Source organism: Ovis canadensis, chromosome 15, assembly GCF_042477335.2.
Source record: "Ovis canadensis isolate MfBH-ARS-UI-01 breed Bighorn chromosome 15, ARS-UI_OviCan_v2, whole genome shotgun sequence".
Lineage (NCBI taxonomy): Eukaryota > Metazoa > Chordata > Mammalia > Artiodactyla > Bovidae > Ovis > Ovis canadensis.
In genome coordinates, this window is record NC_091259.1 from 38,197,608 (window position 1) to 38,220,152 (window position 22,545).

The following is a 22,545-nucleotide window of genomic DNA, read 5'->3' on the forward strand; positions in this document are numbered from 1 at the left end:
GCCCAGAGCTGGGCACTTGTTCCTGGTGTGATGGGGTATGATGACCCTTCCTGTGCAGAGAAGACCCCGAGGGTCACTCTAACCATGACCCCTCCTTCCCACCCACCCTGGTCTCCCAGCAGCCACACCTCATCCTCAGCCCCTCTCTCACCAGGTCTGCCACTGGAAGTTCCTCTCCAGGTCTGCCCTGCAGCGGGCTCTGACAGGCCCACCCCTCCCACCAGAGGGGACCTCGGGAAATGGATTGCTTGTGGCAGAGTGTCAGTAGGCTTGGCATGGCGCGGCGGGCAGGGCTGACAGCGGAAATTGGAAGCTAGGTGCTGTTTGACAGGTATATTATTCCTACTGCTCTTGATTTATTTACCAAACAGCTTGCAGGGCCCCAGAAAGCTCCCAGGGAGAGGGTGGGAGTTGAAGCTGAGGGGACTCTGAAGGGAGGAAGTGGTCTGTGTGTGCTGACATTGGTGTCACGTGGGAAGGGGGCTGGGGAACCTGCTGGAGCGGGAGGCTTCTGTATGACCCTCCTTCAGGACCCTGGCAGGAGGAGCTTCCTGAGCCAGGGTCTTGTGCCAGGGTCAGTGGTTTGGGGTCAAAGTCAAGTGAGGGTCTGCCCCTTAGAGGTGGTTTGGAGAGGGGCCCTGCCAGTGCACAGGGGAAAGAGGGGGACATGCTAGGGTCCTCATAGGTAGGCGGGGGGATCAAGGCTGCCCAGCAGGTTTGTTCAGGCAGCCATAGCACTCAGGAGCCCAGCCAAGGAGGCGAGTGAGGTCTGACTTGGAGCCCACGCCTGGTCATTGGGGTGGGCACCCTGGCACAGGGTTCTGTCTGCCTGGAGGGGCATCTTTTCTTAGTACCTTTCCAAAGGTGCTGCGTGGGCTAGTGACAAGTCTAGGAGGGGTAAGCAGAACATCAGGTATGGGACAGACAGGAATCCAAGTCCATCTGGGTTACATACAACTCACGTGACCCAGCCTCTCTGAACATTGGTGTCTTCACAGTCTGGCCGTGGAACCCGAGGCTCTCTGAGCTTTCATCTGCTCCTAGTAAATGGTAATAATAATGATAATAATAATAATAATGCCCCTTCTTGGGGCTATTTGAGGAAGAACTAAGATAATCTACGTAAGAGTGCTTTGTAAGTCTATATACATAGTTTTAAAAAAGAATTTTTAAATGAATGGAGAGAAAAGGCAGAGTGAGCATTCATCCCCAATGTCGGCTGGTGAGTCACGCCGTGGGGATGGGCATCTGCGTGTGTTTGGAGGAGTGGATGGCCGACTGTGGGTGTGAGACCGTGTCGGCTTAGCTGTGGATTTGTTTTCAGTGAGATGAGGAAGCTCTTCAGAGCCCTTGGCTGCCGCCGGAGAGTCTGAGAGTGTGTGCCCAGAGTGCACGTGTGTGCCAGTTCCCGGGTGAGGATGTGTATGACAGTGTGATGACCTCTCTGGGAGTGTGACTGAGTACTTTAGGAGTGCAGGGCTATGTGTGCACACACGCGTGTGTGCACATGGGAGTTTGAATGTGTGGGTGTGTGTGCACACACAGGAGCATGAGTGTAGAGGAGTGTGTGTGCACACAGCTGTGTGTGTATGTGTGCACACAGGAGCGTGAGTGTAGAGGAGTGTGTGTACACACAGGTGTGTGTGTACGTGTGCACACAGGAACATGAGTGTAGAGGAGTGTGTGTGTGTACGTGTGCACACAGGAATGTGACTGTATAGGAGTATGTGTGTGCACAGGGGTGTATGCAAGCAAGTGTGAATGTATGGGGGTGCGTGTGCGCAAGAATGTCAGTGTATAGGAGTGTGTGTGCACACAGGGCTGTATGCATGTGTGAGTGTGAATGTGTGGGGTGTGTGCACACAGACATGTGAGCATAGAGGAGTGTGTGTGCCCACAGGGTATGCACGTGAGAGTTACGGGGTTGGCATCAGTGTGTGCAGAAGCATGCACAGGGAGGGCCCATGCACGCGTGCACACACACAGATCCCTCAGCACAACGTGAAAGTAGCCTCGCAGGGTCTGCAGTGCATCTCCCGCCTGTGAGCCTGATGCAAAATTCATGGAGCATCTGGTTTTAGAAGTGCAGAGATGGAGAGGAGTGAGGATTACATCCGATCCTGAGTGGTGGGCGAGTCGCAGAACAGAACGGAGCTCAGCGGAAAATCCCGTCCTCTCTGACTTCACTCTGGGGCGTGGTGGGGGGACACCGACTGTTTCTTCCCAGCTTCTGGTCTGTGGACTCTCTTGGCTTGTGATCGTGACTGTCCCCACCCCCGTCTCCCAGCGCACTGGCTGTCATCCTAGAAGCAGATCTGATGGGTGAGCCCAGAGACCGAGGGTGGAGGCAGGGAGGAAGAGAAGCTCTGGGGGCCTGGGGGTCCCGATGAATGTGACCCCCTAAGCCCTATGACAGGGGCCCCCAATCTCCAGGGTCTAATGCCTGATGATCTGGGGTGGACCCACCGTAATAATAGTAGAAATAACAGGCACTATGAAGGTAATACACTCCAACCATCCCGAAACCAGCCCACCCCAACCCCGCTCTGTGGAAAAACTCTTCTATGTTACTGATCCCTGGTGCCAAAAAGACTGGGGACCACTGCCCTGTGAGGGGCTTCCCTGATTGCTCAGATTGTAAACCCCTGGGTTAGGAAGCCACCCTGGAGAAGGGAATGGCTACCCATTCCAGTATTCTTGCCTGAAGAATCCCATGGACAGAGAAGCCTGGTGGGCTATACAGTCCATGGGGCTGCAAAGAATCGGACCCGACTGAACGACTTAGCACTCACGTATGCCCTGTGAGGTCAGACAGCTCTGGAACAGTGGGCAGTGTGATCTGAGGACCACAGATGGTAGCTGGAAAGCGGCATTCCTGGGGTGGGCAGTCTGCAGTGACCCCAGACAAACCTCCAGGCAGGTCCAGCTCCTTTCTCTCCTGGGAACTCAGGCTGTAATTCTGTAGAAGGTTCACTCACAAATGCAACTGGCCCCTTGCACACTCATGCGGGTGAGGGGGCCCTGGCCATGGCAGAGCACAGGGATGCCAGGCTCCTTGCTCTGGGCCCTGATGAAGGGTATGAAAGGGCCTCACAGCACCCCATCCTTGCTCTGACTCTGGCATCGGTTTCTGGCCTGGATGTGGGTGGAACTGAAAGAGTCACAAAATGAGCCCGGGTGCTGACCCCTTTGGAGGAAGGTGCCATGGAGGTCAGCGGGGGCATGAGCACACCAGCTGGGAAGGAGACAGGAAGCCCAGAGGGGCAGGAGCCCTGTCATGTCCACTTACGCTTCGTGTGCTGAAACTCGGCCCTCCAGGGGAGGGGGAGCACAGCGGGGGTGGCGGAGGCAGTGCTGGAAAGGCTGGGGGCGCATCTGTCTCCCAGTCCAGGCCAAGATGTGCTCGTTGCCCCCAGCTGTATGGCCCTGCTCACCCTGGGTGCCTAGACCCGACCATCCACGTGTCCTTCTGCCTCTGGCCACTGCCTGGCCGCAGGTGCCACCTCCAAGCTCTGTCGGGAGATCAGGCCCTCTGGCCACCCTGGACTCTGGGGGCATGTGCTTGCATCTCTGAACGCACTCCCCCGTTCCTCTGTCTCCCCCTCCACTTTCTCTGCCTTTCTTTCTGCTTCTCTGCCTCCCCGGCTCCTCTGGCCACATTCTCTTCCTCCTCTCCTCTCTCCATCCTCTTTCCTGTCTCCCTCCTTTTCAAATCTCTTCTCTGAGCATGATGTTCTTCCCCATCCCATCCTATCCCCATCCTCTTTTTAGATTGTCGGAGCCAGCGAAAGGCGGTGAATAAAGGCAGGGGAGTGGTCAGGCTGGACAGAGGCCAGGGAACCCACAGCCTTGGGTGCCACCTCCCCGGCTGCCCCCAGATGGGTGTCACCAGCCCGAGAGGAGGGCGCTCCTCTGCCATGTGCGTGCACACACCCACACTACACGACACTCCATGCCTTTATGGGTCGGGGGGGAGGCCTTTATAGGGGAAAGAAAGGAAGTCAGCGACACCGATGTTTCCTGCATATCAGGACAAAGGCTCTTGAAAGGGAGCCAGCAGATGAGCGAGGTGGACGTGGGGACCGTACACAGGCCTGAGCTTGTCTGGGCTCCACCTTCCTGCCAGAACCCCCAGTGAATCTGCTCAGGCCTACAGACTGTCACCTCAGGAGAACTCCTCTAGGCCTGGGTCCCGTGGGTGAACCCTCCAGCCCTGGGGGCTCAGTGCTGATCCTTGGATGGAGCTCAAGACCCTTCACAGTCAGCTCCTCCATTCCAGTCACTCCTCTGTACCCATGCCCATGTGCTCTGTCTTTTCACCATACCTCCCTGGCTTAGGATGTAGTGCTAAAACCCCCAGCAAAACTTGAAGTAACAACAACCAAAAAACCCAAATGAAAAAGAGCTTGGAAGCTGGACAGCTACAGGGGACCCTGGGAGGGGCTGCTCCCAGATGTGTGACTTGGGGAGGGTTATGCCCAACTGTCTTCTCTTTATTTTGGATAGTTGGCTCTGGTTTTTTTTCCCCCCCTTTTCCCAGACTTTTCTCAGCTGTGTTGGCTTGATCTTCTATCTCCAAGGGAGGGCACCTGACCCAGACATAGCCAATGAGAGCTTACATCATCCCTGTGATAGAGATTGGTCCAGAGTTGGGGAAGCCACTTTTAGTATGTTTGGTGGAAAATTCTGAGAAGAGGCTCTTTCCCTTGGCATGGGTAAGCTGATAGAAATGTGTCTGAAATTGTCTGTCTTGGATTGGGGAGACTGCCTCTTCCCCCAAATAAACACAGCTTTATTATAAAAACACAGGTTGTTTTATTTCCCCCAAAACCAACACAGGTGAGCAGAGCAAAGTGACAGAGGAAACAGATACTCAATAACCTTGATTGATGGTGCCTGGATACAGCCATGACTGAAATCCTGAGGCCATATCTATTCTTGAACAGTCAAGTTATGTGAGCCATCCGCTTTTCTTTGTTATTTGCTGAATGCAGTTTGACTTGGTTTTCTGTCCTTTGCAAAGTAGGGAATTGACCAATGCAGAGAGATGACATAACTTTCTGAACATGTTTCCTCATCAGTAAGTTTATTTCTCTTCCAAATACTGATGGAATTGGTACTGAAGGGCAACCCTCAGCTAAGATAGGGAGCAGCAATTATCAAAGACCTTGCCATTGTTAGCTCATTGACCCTTCTAGAACTCTGTGAGGACGTTTAGGACTGTAGAAATTATGCTTATTTTCTGAGGTAGACTCTCATAACCAGGAATGTTACAGGTGCCAGAGAGCTTCTGTTTGCTCCATCTTGGGTCACTTTCCACCCTCTGTCCCTGCCTTCTGCCCCAGGGAGGCTGGCCCTGTTCCTCTGGACTCCCCTCAGTTCTATCATGGAGTCCCGAGTAGTTCATCTAAGGGACCAGGGGGAAGTTCAACATCTCTGTTCTCCTTTTTCTCCCACAGGGTGGCCTTGGGCTGGCCCTGACTTTTGACAAAAGGTCTGAGCTTCCAACCTGTTCCAGAAACCACTCCCTCCCTTTGAGCCTCAAGGCGGCAACAGTTCTGCGTCCCTCTCTGCATTGCCACTGCATTTAGAAAACATCACTTATTAAGTCCTTGATTTACCCTAATTTGTGTGGCCATTGGTTTCCCATGGAGACTGATACTGGTTCATCCAACCACATCAAGTATTTGGGTTTTTAAAAAATTTATTTTAAAAATTATTTGTTTATTTACTTGACTTAACCAAAGTCTTGCAGGATACAGGAACTTCAGTCTTCATTGTAGCATGTAGGATTTTTTTAGTTTCATATTTTGGTGAAAGTATTACTTTCATTTCACATTCGAAGGATTTGTTAACGAAAGAAACCACTGATGACAAACAAACAGTTTCAATTTTTTAAAAGAAGATTATTTAACTTAATTTTAGAAAGAAAGTGAAAGTAGCTCAGTCGTGTCTGACTCTTTGAGACCCGATGAACTATATTTTTTTTGCCAGAATACTGGAGTGGGTAGCCTTTCCTCTCTCTGGGGGATCCTCCCAACCTAGGGATCAAACCCAGGTCTCCCTCATGGCAGGTAGATTCTTTACCAGCTGAGCCACAAGGGAAGCCCTTAATTGTAACATACAGTGACTAAAAGAAAAGGAATAGAAACAACAGAGAAAAGAAACAGCACACACATCACCAACGTGGGCCGATCAACATCCAGACTTAGTGCTGGGAACTCCCGAGGAGCAGCGATCTGGGGTCCCAGCTGGGAAAAGGTCCTAGGCAGTGTGTCCACCCCACGAGTGGGACTTCTAATTGCAGTTTTGGGGGCTCCTGCTTATAATCTCAGGCTGCAAACTGATATCATCATCAGTCTGTGTGCAAAAATGCAGCCCTGGTTTTACTTTAAATTTTTTACAGTGCCGTTTTATCTTGTGAGTCATAGGATTTTGTTAAACCCTGGGGCAGCTGGCCAGACCTGCAGGTACTCAAGAATTCCAAGACCCAGTCCTTTTCTTGTATGTAGTGCTGCCTGACTTGCTGTGCTTGCAGGCAGGCATGGAATTGGGCAGTGTCCAGGTAGGTCAGAGAGAAGGTCAGAGGCCTGCTTTCATGCTTCTGAAACCTGAACAAGATTTCTTCTATTTTAATTTCCCTAACACTGTTGCATGTGAGATCTAGTTCCTTGACTAGGGATTGAACCCAAGCCCCCTGCATTGGGAGTTCAGAGCCATAGCCACTGGACCCCAAGGGAAGTCCTGACATCAACTATTGAAGTTCAGATATGAATGTTCTATATCCTGTGCCTTTTGTATTATCCCACTGTCCTGGGACCCCACACAGTTCCTTTTCTTCCAAGGCCTGGTTGAGCCACATTTTCTCCATGAAACTTTCCTAGATCTCTGCCCTCCCATCTCCCATTCCCCTGTGCACATGGTGTCAGAGCCTGCTGGATACCTGTCTCCCCTACTCCAAGGGCACAGGAATTACTCTATTCATCTCTCCAGAGCCTGCCACCCTCTAGCTGCTCAGTCCCAGTCCAGGACCTGGTATATGGTAGATACTCAACAACTGCTAGTTGAATTCAGTGACAGATTCTAGAGTGGCTCCTAGGATGTGGCCACAGGAGTCTTTGCACCATCTGTGGCCTCTGTAGCTGGCTGGGGAAAAACCTCCTCACTCTTAGAGACTCAGCTTGGGCGTCACCTCTTGCAGGAAGTCTTTTCTTGCCCAGCGGTCCAGCTCCTGAGCTGCTTGAAAGGTCCTCCAGCAGCTCTGACCCAGCTCTCCCTGTTTGGTCAGGAGGCCTCAGAGCAGGACTAACCCACGTGACCAAACACTATGCTTGATGCAGGCTGGATAGATGGCCACAAAGTGGATGGCAGTGACCATTTCTTTTATCTAAAAATATCTCTTCCTTGGGCTATGTGTCAATCCCTCCTGGATGCAGTAGGGGGGAGAACCTGTCTGAATGCTGGGTTCACTGGGAAGTGGTCAGGTAGGATAATGTTGCCTGTGAGGGTGGGGAAAATTTTCCCTAAAAGGGGGAAGACACCACTGCTGTTGCTAGTGTTGACTTAAAAAAATGCACAGCACAACACTTATGAATCAAGTTTTATTTGAGGCAAAATGAGGACTATAGCCTGGGACACAGCACCTCAGATATCTCTGAGAAACAGCTCCAAAGAGGCAGGGGGAAAGTCTATATGAATGTAATTTTGTTGAAGGGGGAGTACATACAATCAGCTGCATACTTTTTCACAGAAGGTCTCTGCTAGTCACGTGAAGGTTACTGCTAATCACGAGGAGCCGTTGTCATTATGAAGGATTTTAGTGCTTTTCTAGATATGAGGAGATAAAGGAATTGGGCTCATAAAATCAGCTCCTGAAAATATCTGTCTGGAGACCTGTTCTGTCAATTTTCCCAGAGTGCTTCATTTCTGCCTTCTACCTTGAGCTCCTTCCAAGGGGGTGTTGAAAGTTAGCAGCCGCAGCAGCACATGATTCAATTCTCGTACAGGTAGATGGCAAGTGCTAATTTGTAGTTGGCACTACTCATCCTCGTATATAGTATAGGAAATATATAGAAAACAGGAGGACCCTCAGGCAAGTAACTGGAACAAGTAAGCCCCCTGATGGGCAGGAGCGACACCTTTCCTGGATCTGCAGGAGCCTGAGAGTCTGGGAAGCATTCCGGACATTAGGGGTTAAAGGTGGCACCTGCTTGTGGAGAGCAGTAAGAGTCGTCATTAACTAAGAATGCTCATGCCCGTGCTTGGGGTTTAGCTCTCACCACATCATTGTGGATGGGGCTTCCCTGGTGGCTCTGTAAAGAATCCGCCTGCAATGCAGGAGTCACAGGAGACGTGGGTTCCATCCCTGGGCCGGGAAGACCCCCTGGAGGAGGGCATGGAAAGCCACTCCAGTATTCTTGCCTGGAGAATCCCATGGACAGAGGAGCCTAGTGGGCTGCATGCAGTTCATAAGGTCTCGAAGAGTCAGACATGACTGAAGTGACAAAGCGCGTATGCACATCATTATGGATAGGTAATTTTATTTCCATTGTTCAGATGAGGACCTGAGATTTAGAGAGGCGAAGTAGCTTTCTGAGAGCAACTAGTTAGGAAGAGCCAGGTTTCAAATTCCAGCCTGGTTCTCAAGCTGTAACTGCAGCTGAAGTGTAGGCAGAGAGGAAGGACTGGGGTGGGGGGACCGTGTAGGGCCCCCACTTTGACATGAGCTGCCACACCTCGTAAGTCTGACTACCTGGCTACCTGTGATCAGGTGTGTGAGTTTTTCTTGGGTTGTCCTTGCACCACTGGGCCCATGTAACTGAGCTCTTGAGCCCTAAGGCAAAGGTCACGTAGCCAGGTGGGGGCCAGGGTTACAGGTTTCATTTCTGCCCTCCACCTTGAACTCCTTCCATGGGGGTGTTGAAAGTTAGCAGCTGCAGCACATGATTTAATTCTCATAGAGGTAGATGGCCTGGCCTGAAGTCTGAGTAGGAGTCAGCTAGAGACCTCAAGGGGAAGGTGGAACTTGGGCACAGAACTGGGGTCCCTGCTTCCCCAGAACCAGCCTGGCACAGGGATAGCTGACTCTAGGTGTTCATATGGCTCACTTCTCCTCCCATTGGCATCCCAGCACAGGGCTGCGAAGGAAAGAAGGCTCAGAATCCTTGGGCTCAGTGCGGACCTGGCAGGACCCAGCTCTAACTGTTCTCATCACAGAGCTACATCCTGGATAAGCTTCCAGGCTAGGTTTCCTTTACCAGACCCTTGGTACCATCACACCTCCCAGCTCCATGCACTGGTGACACTGGAGCAGTGCAAACACTTGACCCCAGCTGCTGAATAAAGGCGAGTGGTCTGTCCTTTGATCCCAGACCCATGGCAAACCACACAATTACAAACCAAATGGAAATAACGTTCTAAAAAAAGTGAAAGTGAAAGAAAGTGAAAGTGTTGCTGCTCAGTCATGTCCACCTCTCTGCCACACCATGGACTGTGGCCCTCCAGCCTCCTCCATCCTTGGGATTCCCCAGGCCAGAATACTGGAGTGGGTTGTCATCCTCTTCTCCAGGGGATCTTCCTGACCCAGGGATCGAACCCGCACCTCCTGCATTGCAGGCAGATTCTTTACAGTCTGAGCCACCAGGGAAGCTCCTCGTTCTAGAGGAGGGAAGATGAAAAGGCCCAGGGCTGGCTCTGAGCTGGGTGAGACTCAGGCTGGGCTCCCACCCGACTCCCTAAGACCCCACAAGGACCCCAGTAAAACTGAAAGAGCTCTCTTTCCCTTCCTCTGTCTCTCTTCTGAGTAGCCCAAGGGAGCAGCTCTGGACCCCAGTGGGTAATGCAGTATTGACAACTGGCTTTCTCTCTTCTCAGTAACCAGCTCAGTGCACAACAGATCAATTTGCAATCATAGCTGCTTTTCAGCCCCTGCACCACCATCAGTGCTAACTCAAGGGCTGGTATTGGGATGGCCACTGTCTGCTTTCCTGCCTGTCTTGCACAATACCCAGAGTTGAAGGCGGGAGGAGGTGGATTGGGAACAGGTGAGTACCTGGGACTCTCTGGTCAAACAACCTGAGGTCTGTTGGGCCACACCTCCTGTACAGGGCCCTCTCCTGGGGACAGGGCGATGGTCCAGAGGTTGAAGGAGCCTTGGTTCTGCCCTAGAGGAGCGTGGGGTTTGGGGATGCCAGGAAACATACAAAAGGCTCTTATAGAGAGCGCCTGAAAGGTACAGGATCTTTGTGTGGCAGGACCCCAGAGGCCATCCAGCCTGGCAGTTCTTGGCCACTGCAGCACACAGAGGGTGTGCCTCGCACGTCCTGATCCTTCCACATCATGCTCACTCCTCTCTCCAGCCACAGAAAGTACATCGTATGACAAGTGGTAGTGATGCTAAATAGGTACCGAGGCCTCCATCAACCTTCTGAGGTCACCCAGGTGTACTGAGCCAGGGTTCGAACCCTGATGTCTGGCTCCAGTGTCCACTCTAAGCTTTCAATAATAGACATCCAATAAATAATGCAGACTCCCCACCCTGGATCTTCTGAATCAGAATCTTAAGAGGGGTCCCTGGCATTTGAACTGTTTACAAAACTTCTGGGTTGTGCTAATGAAGCACACAGGTGCAGGAGCTGAGGGCAGAAGTGATCACCAAGGCCACCGAGCTGAACGGTGGGATTGCAGCCTTCACCTCCTGACTCTGAGTGCTGGGTGATTACACGAGTGATGGGGGTTCCGTGAGCTTGGGTTTCCTGGAGGAAGCGCACCTGAGCAGGGCCTGCAGATAGAGAAGGGAGGGGGTCTCGTGCAGGGAAGAGGCAGGGGAATTCCAGGCAGAGAGAAGGGCCTAAGCAAAAGCTTGATGTGGAACCAAGCACATTTCATTCTTCTCTGGAGAGAAATTGAACCTGTGGAGAGGGAGATGCCCGGTATCATCCTTGGTTTGTGTTCTAGAGAGAGGCAGAGGGGTAAAGGGAAGTGGCCACCCTACAGCAAATCCATGAAGGCTTCCTGGATGAGAAAGATGGATTTCAGGGGCTTGCTAAATAGAGGACAAGATGCTGAGCAGTGGGCACAGGTGAGGTGGCGTCAGCCCAGGGGGAGGCTGGGTGGGAGTAGATTTGACCTGAGAGCATCAGGAGTCATCAGACCTGCTGGAGCCCTCAGTCTGCCTTTCCAGCCATTTGACCATGCCTTGCCTCAGTTTTCCCATTTTATAAATGGGGATAGTAACACCAGTTCTCTTTCAGAGTGAGTAAAGAGAGGAGATGGTGGCCGTGAACTGGCTTTTAAACTGGGAACTGCCACACAAACATAAGTGACTTGGGTCTGGGGCTTCACAGACCAGAGTCTGAATTCCTGCTCTGACACTTGTTAGCTGTGCCGTCCAGAGACAAGTTGCTTGAGTGTTGTCACCTGTAAAGTGAGGATAACGAAGCTCTGCATCACAAGATGAATACAGGTTGCCAGCGAGAGAGAATGTCCCTGGCACACAGCGGCTCAATTAATGCTGGGGGGGTAGTGCAGCCTGGTGGAAAATGACATCCAGACCTTGCCCCTCGTCCACTCAGCAGCCTGATCTTGCTTGCCCTCTGTGAGCCTCAGCCTCTGCAGGTAGGAAAGAGGAGGCGAACCTCACTGGGCAGCCGTGAGAATGGAGAACCTTGAGCAGAGGACTAGCATGGGGAAGGTGGTCAGTGATGGGGCTGCCGTCAGCCAGAATGACCAGGAGAAGGCAGCGGAGAATCAACAGGCCAGAGAAGAGACAGGAGCAAGTTCGGAGGAACAGGAGGCAGGAAGAGGAATGAGACGCCCAGGATTAGAAGCAGCGACAAGCCCTCAGCACCCTGCTGAGGGCACTGAAGCCTGCCAGGGCTGACCTTGACCCCGCCCCTCCTCACACCCTGGGGACCCGCTCTGGGCGCCTTCTGGTCTGGACCCAGGCTCTGGACCCAGCCCTGAGCCCAGTCTCCAGTCTGCTCCAGCTAGCACTGATGAATGGCTGGGTGAGGACCGCGAGGGCTTCAGCCACAATCAATACTCTAATCAACACCACACGGAACCCGCCAGCGTTTTTCCCCCACCCCGAACTTGTTGCAAGGAGGGGAGATCGGGAGTTGCTGAGAGGAGAGAGAGATTAACTCCAATGCTGAGAACTCAACTGGATAAATAATTGAATCAGTGGGAGAGGAGGAGGGACGGGCAGGGGAGAGAACACAGCCAAGGATGCAGAGGAGACTCTCTGCAAGGGGGTCTGCAGGCAGGGGCCATTTGGGCTACACAGGCCAGCGCAGGCGATTTGAGACAAGGATGCAGGCTCAGATGGCGGGCACCCTCATCTACTTTGCAGTCCTGCCAAGACTGAGTCCCTGCTCGAGCCCTACCCTTTGACAGGACAGCCTGTTATCCTCCCCCACCCCTCCCTCGTCCTTCCAAGTCTTGCTCCAGACCCTGGATCTGAGGCTCCTACAAGGGCTCCAGAACCATCTTTCTTTCCACACAGCCCTGCAGGGTGAGATTAGGACCCGGCAAAGGGTGTTTGTCTGAGTCTCCTTGTGTGTGTGTGCGCACGCATGCATGCACGCTAATTCACTTCAGTCATGTCCAGCTCGTTGCGACCCTATGGACTGTAGCCTACTAGGCTCCTCTGTCCATAGGATTCTCCAGGCAAGAATACTGGAGTGGGTTGCCATGCCCTCCTCCAGGGGATCTTCCTGACCCAGGGATCAAGCCCGAGTCTCTTAGTCTCCTGCATTGGCAGGTGGGTTCTCTACCATTAGTGCCACCTGGGAAGCCCCTTCTGCATCAGATCTCAGTTCTTTCCTCCACTCCGGAGGCCAGAGCCTCTTGTCTGGGAGCCTAGAGCTCTATTTCAGGCCTTGCCTTGAGGGACGGACCAGGTCATGCTGGCTCAACTGCAGCAGTGGTTCTTGTCCACCTCTGACCCGATTACTAGGTGCCAAATACTCTCTTGAGTGGCAGCGCAGTGCTGAGTGCCCAAGGATGGGTCCAGGTCTTTGCTGCCCCTTAAGCCCCAGTGCTCTCTTGCCAAACTCAGGTTTGTGCCCCCACCGCCCGCCAGAAGGAAGCCTGAACATCTCCACCTGCCTCCAAGGCAGAGCCTTGCAGGCTGGGCAGCTGAACCTCATGGGGGTCACACCAGGGAGGAGACACGGTCACAGGTATGGCTCTGCCAGGCTTGACCTTGGTGAGTTCGTTCATCTCACTGAGCCTGCCTTCTCTCAGCTTTACAAGGGGGATGCCTATCTCTGCCCTCCTGGCCCCCCGGGGTTTCTATGGAGAGAAAATGTGATAATGCTTCCTGATGGCCTGGTGGGGCGGGGCGGGGGGCGGGAGGGCTCTGCCGGGAAGTGATGAACATGGTGGATGTGGCTCAGGCTGCTGACCCCAGACCACATGACATCCATCCGCTGACCCCACGTGGACATGATACAGGAGCAAAACCATCAGAAACACGCGGGGAGGCTTGTGACGAGTGGGGATCGTGGGTCCTCCTTGGACAGGACTCACACCTCATGGTTTGCTCCCTCTCGCCCACTCTTGGTCATCAACCCCAGGTGTCTGTGCTTGAGCTCAGCGTCAGGGCTTCGGGAGAAGGAAGTGTGATCCTGAAGCCTGGCTGATCCCACCCTGGTCACATGACTTCCACAGGGCCCTCACTCAGCCGTAGAGATTGTCCCTGGCCACTTTCCCTTATTCTCCTCCCCAGATCACCTAGAATGTCATGGCTGGGAGTGACCTCAGAGACTTCACAGTCAAAATGGCCTGAACTGACTTCTGGCCACTGCTCTTAACACAAAGACAGGTGATTAGCTGACTGGGTTCCTGGGGGCCTGAAGGCTTGGAGGGACATCCTGGGGGTGATGGGGAGGGCAATGAGGGGGCTGAGTGATCAAGTCTTTGCCTCCTTCTCCCCAGCCCCATCTGAGTCAGGGCTACTCCCTCCTCTTTGATCTGTATTTTATTCTGGGTAAAATATATGAAAACAGCATTCTGCCACAAAAAAGCAAAAAACAAACAAACAAACAAAAAACTGTGAAAACTGCTGCCCTGGACTCCACCACATTCTTGCATCCTGAGCCCAAGCCTGTGCCGCTCAGCCTCTCCCCTGCAGACTGCTCTCATCTGTCCCTGGGTGGTTCGGGCTCTTCCTCCAGACCACATTCTCCTATGCTCCCTGTATGCTTTTCTCTAAAATCAAAGTCAACCCTCCAACTGACCAAGCCGAATGACTAGTCTTGCTAAAGAGATAATGAGAGGGCCTTCCCAGGAATTGATGTGTATTTCAATAGGAATCTTCTGGAGATGGTGCTCTGATTTGCTTTAAAAGACTTGGGGGGCATCAGGGGAGATGTTTCTGGACAAGGAGGCCTTTGGGGGTTTCTTGCCCCTCTATACTGGAGTGCATGCTTCGCCTGTGTTCACAATCACAGGCGGGGTGGAAGCAGAGCACCTAACATGCCCCTTACACATCCGAGGTCCTTCCACACCCTACACTCCACCTCGCATCATCTCTACAGTCATCCCATCAGATATTAGCAGTCAGCATCCCCATTTTACAGATGGGGAAATGGAGGCTCAGCGGTCTGTGACTCTTCTCCAGGGCCTCACATTCTGAAACGCTGACTCTCAGCCTCACTTGCCTCCTCAAGCCATACCTACACTGCTGCAGGGCTGCCTGGGTCTGGCTTTCCTGAGTCAGATTCACACCCAGAGCTCTCTGTGGTGGGTGCTGCTGGCCCCGAGGCTGCCGCTCCCGCCTGCAGCCCACACCCTTCCCTCTCTGTCTCTCCTCTATGTCCTTTCCTTTCGGGCTCGGTCAGCTGAGCCACCACATCCCTCCATCTGTTCTGTTCATCCTCACTTTGGCTGGAGGGCCTGACCTAGTTTAGGGAAGGCTGTGTGTGTGTGTATGCGCACGTGTGCGTGCTTGTGTGTGTGTAGGCACATGCTTACGTGAGAATGAGTGCACAGACAAGAGTGTGTGTCCAACACGTTTGCATTTAGGAGTGTGTGAAACAGAGGCAGCTTGCAGTGGGGTGGAAAGATGACCAGATCCCGAGGGAGTGAGGCTGGGCTGGGGCACTTCAGTGGGCTCTGCCCCACGTTCTCAAACTAGCACGGTATCTGGCAGGAATATGTGTTCAATAGATGCTCACTGAAGGGATAAATTTGTCCCCATTACACACTCTGGGAAGCAGTGTCCTGGGCAGGGCTGGGATGGGGCTTTTCCCTTCTCAGGGCAAAGTGTCCTGTTGGTCGGTTGTGTGGCAGGGGCTGTCTGTGGGCAGAGTGTGGGGAGAGGGACCTTAGGCTTCCTGGCCAGTGTCTGGTGTGCAGAGCCTGTCCTGGACAGATAAGCCCCTTCCTCTGCTCTGCCTTCTCAGGAGGGGCCACAGTAGAAACAGCCCAGGCCCTGGGCTCACACAGGCCAGGGATGAGTCCTGCACGGATCTGAACTTGTCAGTGCTGGGGGACCCTGGGTGAGTTGCCTAGCCTCTGTGAACCTCACCATCCTCTTCAGTGAGCGGAGGTGCTTCCTCTCTCCTGAAAGACGTCCAGGGGCTAAGAAGATGCAATGAGACCAAATGGGCCTTCGCACGTGGGAAGGCCTATAAAACAGGGACATTTCCCTTGACTTGGTAAAGCTGATGTGCACACTTGCAAGATGCCTCAGGTAGTACCCCCTGCACAGTGTGTGGCACGCAGCAGGAGCACCCCAAGAGCAGCCACTTCGGTATCTCAATGGCCAGGCACCTGCTGTGCTGGTCAACTTGGCTGAGTGCTCTGTGGCTGTCAGCCAAACCCACGGCTCTCTGAGGGCCTCAACTTCCTGGGCTTCTTTGTTCCAGGCAGTTCAGCCACAGACAAACTTCACTCGGGAGTGATGTCAGCCTGCCTCTGGGACAAAGTGGGCTCCAGGACTATGTCTGGGGCTGTGTGCCTGGGCTGCGAGAGGGATCCTGTGACATCTGGAGGGTTTGAAGTCAACTCTTGTCTCCACCTGCTCCCTGGTGTGGAGGTGAGGAGCTAGAGTTCTGGGCCAGGAGGCCAGTGGGGAAGCACATACCCCAGTGCCTGCTGGTCTGGGAGGGAGGGCAAGGTGAGGGACAGGCAGCTTGGCCTGAGTGGAGGACTGGGGCCTGGGGTGGAGCTGGGCTTGTGAGTCAGGAGACCGCAGCCCCACTCCTGACCTGCACTGATGTCCACAGGCAAGGGCTGAGGTTCATCCGGGCATGGGTTTCCCTGACTATGAACTGGCAGGACCCCGCCACTCCTCCCAGGATCCTCAAAAGGCAGATGAGACATGAGAGACAGCAGATCCCTCTCCCAATGGCAGGCTGGTCCTCTGGGCAGACTTCCAGACCTTGCCCTGACATCCTCTCCCCCATGATTCCCTCCTTCGCCCTGACAACGGGAAGAACAAGAGGATCAGGTGGTCCCGGGCCCCAGACCACAGCAAGTGGCTTCGGGACCGAGACCCTCCCAGTGCTCCCGATGGCCTGGCGCTGGCCTCACTAGGAGTGCGTTTCTGCTCCATTAGGCCGGCCTGTGAAATGTGTGCCAACGTCCCTGATGGGAGCAGAAGCCGCCAGCACATAAAACACGCAGAAAAGGAAGCACTCCTCCTGGGCCTGGTAATAGCCATTGTGTTCCGCATCACCAGCCGTCAGAGCATGGGGCCTGGATGGAGCAGGACCCCGGTTCCCATCACCGCCCATGGAGAAACAGCTTGGCTTGTGGTGAATAAAACGGGGAAGTTGAAATACAGTTTAGGTGGTTTAGTTCAAGTTGGATATTAATAGCTCCAGGGACAGTCTCAGAAAGAAGGAGGGGAGGGGAAAGAGAAGGAAAAGAGAGAACTGTGAACACTATTAACATCCAATTTCCTCAGAGAATCGGATCTGGGGAGGGAGGGGGCCCTGGGGGGCTGCTGACACTGCAGGTTCCTGGGAAGCGGCTCCTGCTCCCTGGAGGGGAGGCGCGGGCTGGGTGGTGCTCTGGGAGGGGAGGCCTGGCAGCGTGGGGACCCCCACCTTGGGCCTAGCACCTTACAGGCCTCGGCGTGTGTCTCCAGCTCAAAGCACTGCTGCTCCTCCCACATGCAATGAATGGTGCGCTTGGCTCTCTGGGTACCCCCTGCCCCCCACCCCCACACACAGGTCCGGCCGAGGACCTCTCTCTACTCCTGCAGGAGCGGGGCAGGCTTGTGTGGTTGCCACTGTGACTCGTTCATCTGCAGCTGTGTGGGCGCAGGCCGCTGACTGCTCACAGCTGCCCTGTCTGCAGAGAGGGGAGTGATCCCAGCCACTCCTCAGGACAAGCCATCAGCCGACCAATGAAGGTCAAGGTGGGGTAGAAGGGCTGAGCCCTTTGCTGGGAGTGTGGTCTCTTTCTTGACTGATTTATGTTCCAGCACAACCCATGCATCAGGTCAAAGGTGGCCCTGCCCTGGGACCCCACCCTCCTCTTTTCATTCCCTCCACTGCTTCCCTCAGTCCTCTGGCTTAGCATGAAAAGCGCTCCCTCAGCAAGTCAGGAGCCCAGACCTTTGCCTCCAGCTCTGCTTCTGAGGAGCCCAGACCTACGGCAAGCTGGTGGTGTGGAGCCTGCGTGAGCCTCAGCACCCTCATCCACGAAAGGGGGGTCATGTCCGCTCACGGGGTCGCAGAGACCACCACAGGCAGTGTTATGGGTGTACTCCTTGCCCTCTCTGAGGTACTTGGATGAGGGTCCTCGCTCTTGTCACAGACTCCACACATTTAGTGGCTTTAAACAACGCACAGTTCAGGAGGTCGCAAGTCCAACATGAGTCTTGCCGGGCTGAATTCAAACTATTGGCCAGACTCTCTTCCTTTCTGGAGACTCTGGGAGGGAATGCGTTTCCTTGCCTTTCCCAGCTTTGGAGGCCGCTGCATTCCTTGTCTCTGTGGCTGCCTCTCCCCGTCTTCAAAGCCACCAAGGGCCAGTGAAGTCTTTCTCGCCCTGCGTCACTCTGATTCCAGCTCTCCTGTCTCCTTTTTCATTTACAAGGACCCTCGTGATTACATTGGGCCCACCCGGATAATCCAGGATAATCTCCCCATCTCAAAATCCTTAACTTAATCACATCTGCAAAGTCCCTTTTGCCATGTAAGGGAACATATTTCATGGGTTTGGGGGATTAGAATGTGGACACCTGGGGGGCACTATTCTGTCTACTGCAGTCCCAGTGGACCCCGCTCGACACATATTTATTTTCTCTCCTTTAGGCATGTTATCTCTTTCCTTTGAGACACTTCCTGCCTCTTTAATTTAAAGATATTGTAGGATTAAACGGCGTCATCAGGGTGAGGGAGATTTGCAAATGGGGCATATGGAAGGAAAGAGTCTTATGGGCCCTTTTATCTCCCAACACGGTACCCTCTCCGGATTCCACACACTGTCGTCCTCTCCTTGCTTCCAAAGCCCTCCTCCCCATTCTCCTTTTGTGAAAGTTTTCTGGAAATGCCTGCGTAGGAAAAGAACCTTGACCAGTTCTTGGGAGTCGGGTGGAGATGTTGGAGCTTCTAAGGTAGTTGTGGGAGAGGGTGGGGTGAGAGGGGACAGCAGTCTAATCCGTTTCTGATAAAAGCCACTTGCCCAGAGCATGCCAGCAGGAAGGGCTGGCCGTCATGGAGAGGGAGGAATGGCCGCAGTGCCTGAGATTCTGTGGGACGAGGAGGCACTTGGGGTTGTATTGTTGGCCATGACGGGGTCAGAAGCTTGCTCTGTGGCATCAAGCCTTCAGTGGGATTCCCTGGTGGCTCAGACGGTAAAGAATCTGCAGACATAACTGAGTGACTGATGCACACACACACCTAGCCTCCCAGTATTCTTTGTACTCCTTAACTTCCAGCAAAGTTGAAAAGGCAGCCCGTGTTTGTTGCTCTGAGGAGAAGAGAGGCAAGAGATTGGGGTTGGGGGAACCCTTGGGCCAGGAAGTGGGATGGCCAGGAGAGGGGTGGGGGAGGGGGACAGCAGAAGTGAAAGGGGGCCTCCAAGGGGGAGACAAAGCCACGCAGGGTACTACGTCCTCCTGGGAGCAGTGTCCGGTCTGAACTGAACATCCTTACTTTTCCACCACTCCGTTGCAGGGATCTGGTCGGGGTCCCTGCACCCCGCTGGACTGAGAGTTCCCAGAGGATGGGGTGATGCCCTTTTCTTCCTGCTTTTCAGCATCCAGCATGATATTTGGCACACACGTGCTGTTACCACTCACTGAGGAAGGAAACTGGATCTGGGAAAGGAGGCAGTGAGTTCACAGGCCATCACCCCAACTGCCCCTTGGTGAGTCTGTCTTGGAGAAGAAGCCAAGTCAAGGCCAATGTCAACAGCCTATAATCAGTATCTTGTAATAAATGACAATAGAAAAGAATCTGAAGAAATAAATATATATATATATACATTCACTCTGTATAGGCATATAATTGAATCACTTTGCTGTATACCTGAAGTTAACACAACACTGTAGAAAAAGTATACTTCAAAAAAAGAATTGTTTTGCTTAAGAAAACAAACAACAACAACAAAAACTAACGCAGAGTCTCCATAGCTCTCTGGGGATAGAGCTCAGCCTTCTCTATGGCCAATTAACACACCAAAAATCAAAGGTCCTTGAAGCTTTCCCTGTGGCTTGAAAACCACAATGTGGCTAGGGAGACAGGAGATTTGAGGTCAAGACTGTTAGAATTCTCTGATAGACCTTGGACAAGTCAGTTTCTTCTTCTGGACTTTCCTTTCTTTCCCCCCCGCTCCAGCTTTGCTGAAGTATAATTGACAAAGAAACTTTTAAGATATTTAAAATGTACATCTTCATGCTGTAATATACACATAGATTATGAAAGCATTTCCCCTCCTAGTTAATTATCACATCCATCACATCCCATATTTATCTTCTTTTTGTGTATGAAGACATTTAAATTCTATTCTTTTAGCAAATTTCAATCACACAATTCAGTGTTATCAACTGTGTGTGGGTGTGTGTGGATGCTCAGTTTTTCAGTCGTGTCCAACTCTTTGCAACCCCATGGACTGTAGCCTGCCAGGCTCCTCTGTCCATGGGATTCTCAGGTAAGAATACTGGAGTGGCTTGCTACTTCCTTCTCCAGGGGAGCTTCCCAACCCAGGAATGGAAACTGCGTCTCCTGCATCTCCTTCATTGCAGGTGGATTCTTCACGGCTGAGCCACCAGGGAAGCCCATTATCAGCTACAGTCGCCAAGTTATACAACAGATCTTCAGAACTTAGTCATCTTATACTGAAAACGTATACACTGTTATCAGTCTCTCCCTATGTATTCCACTCCCCAACCTTTGGCAACCACTTTTCCACTCTGTTTCTAGGAATGTGACTTTTCCCCTAGTTTTTATCGAAGATTCCACATATAAGTAATAACATGCAGGATCTGTCTCTCTCTGTCTGGCTTATTTCAGTTAGCATAATGCCTTCAAGTTTCATCTATGTTGTTGCAGATGTCAAGATTTCCTTCTTTCTCGTGGCTGAATGATATTCCCTTGTATATATGGACCACATCTTCTTTACCTGTTCATCTGGTGATGGGCACTTAGGTTGCTTCCTTATCTTGGCTTCTCTAAATAACACTGCAATGACTGTGGATGTGTGCTCAGTTGCTTAGTCATGTCCTACTCTTTTTGACCCCACGGACTATAGCCCACCAGACCCCTCTGTCCATGGGATTTTCCAGGCAAGAATACTGGAGTGAGGTTGTCATTTCCTCCTCCAGGGGATCTTCCCCACCCAGGGACTGAACCCAAGTCTCCTGCATCTCCTGAATTTGCAGGTGGATTCTTTACCACCACACAACTGGGGAAGTCCCATATATTGCAATGAGCATGATAGTGCAAATATCTCTTAGATATCTTGTTTCACTTCATTTAGATATATACCCAGAAGTGAGATTGCTGGATCATATGATAGTTCAACATGTCATACTATAGTGACAAAATGTGGTCCATTGGAGAAGGGAATAGCAAACCACTTCAGTATTCTTGACTTGAGAACCCCATGAACAGTATGAAAAGGCAAAATGATAAGATACCGAAAGAGGAACTCCCTAGATCAGTAGGTGCCCAATATGCTACTGGAGATCAGTGGAGAAATAACTCCAGAAAGAATGAAGAGACGGAGCCAAAGCAAAAACAATGCCCAGTTGTGGATGTGACTGGTGATAGAAGCAAGGTCCCATGCTGTAAAGAGTAATATTGCATAAGAACCTGGAATGTTAGGTCCTTGAATCAAGGCAAATTGAAAGTGGTCAAACAGGAGATGGCAAGAGTGAACATCGACATTTTAGGAATCAGCAAACTAAAATGGACTGGAATGGGTGAATTTAACTCAGATGACCATTATATCTGCTACTGTGGGCAAGAATCACTTAGAAAAATGGAGTAGCCATCATAGTCAACAAAAGAGTCCGAAATGCAGTACTTGGATGCAATCTCAAAAACGACAGAATGATCTCTATTTGTTTCTAAGGCAAACCATTCAATATCACGGTAATCCAAGTCTATGCCCTGACCAGTAACACTGAAGAAGCTGAAGTTGAACGGTTCTATGAAGACCTACAAGGCCTTCTAGAACTAACACCCCCAAAACATGTCCTTTTCATTATAGGGGACTGGAATGCAAAAGTAGGAAGTCAATAAATACCTGGAGTAACAGGCAAATTTGGCCTTGGTGTACAGAATGAAGCAGGGCAAAGTCTAATACAGTTTTGCCAAGAGAACACACTGGTCATAGCAAACACCCACTTCCAACAACACAAGAGAAGACTCTACACATGGACATCAACAGATGGCTAACACCAATATCAGATTGATTATATTATTTGCAGCCAAAGATGGAGAAGCTGTATATAATCAGCAAAAACAGGACTGGGAGCTGACTGTGGCTCAGATCATGAACTCCTTATTGACAAATTCAGACTTAAATTGAAGAAAGTAGGGGAAACCACTAGACCATTCAGGTATGACCTAAATCAAATCCCTTACAATTATACAGTGGAAGTGAGAAATAGATTTAAGGGACTAGATCTGATAGACAGAGTGCCTGATGAACTCTGGACGTAGGTTCATGACATTGTACAGGAGACAGGGATTAAGACCATCCCCAAGAAAAAGAAATGCAAAAAACAAAATGACTGTCTGAGGAGGCCTTACAAATAGGTGTGAAAAGAAGAGAAGCAAAAAGCAAAGAAGAAAGGAAAGATACACCCGTTTGAATGCAGAATTCCAAATAGCAAGGAGAGATAAGAAAGACTTCCTCAGTGATCAGTGCAAAGAAATAGAGGAAAACGATAGAATGGGAAAGACTAGAGATCTCTTCAAGAAAATTAGAGATACCAAAGGAACATTTCATGCAAAGATGGGCTCAATAAAGGACAGAAATGGTATGGACATAACAGCAGCAGAAGATATTAAGAAGAGGTGGCAAGAATCAAGATTGCCGGGAGAAATATCAATAACCTCAGATATGCAGATG

General features: G+C 51.7%; 1 long non-coding RNA gene across 1 annotated transcript; it reads left to right on the forward strand.

The window, feature by feature from the left end:
• Window positions 1–10,794: 10,794 nt before the first annotated feature.
• On the forward strand, window positions 10,795–16,794 carry LOC138421191 (uncharacterized). Its single transcript, XR_011249427.1, has 3 exons — window positions 10,795–11,080; window positions 15,876–16,045; window positions 16,568–16,794. It is a non-coding gene; the product is annotated as an uncharacterized lncRNA (long non-coding RNA).
• The last annotated feature ends 5,751 nt before the right edge of the window (window positions 16,795–22,545 follow it).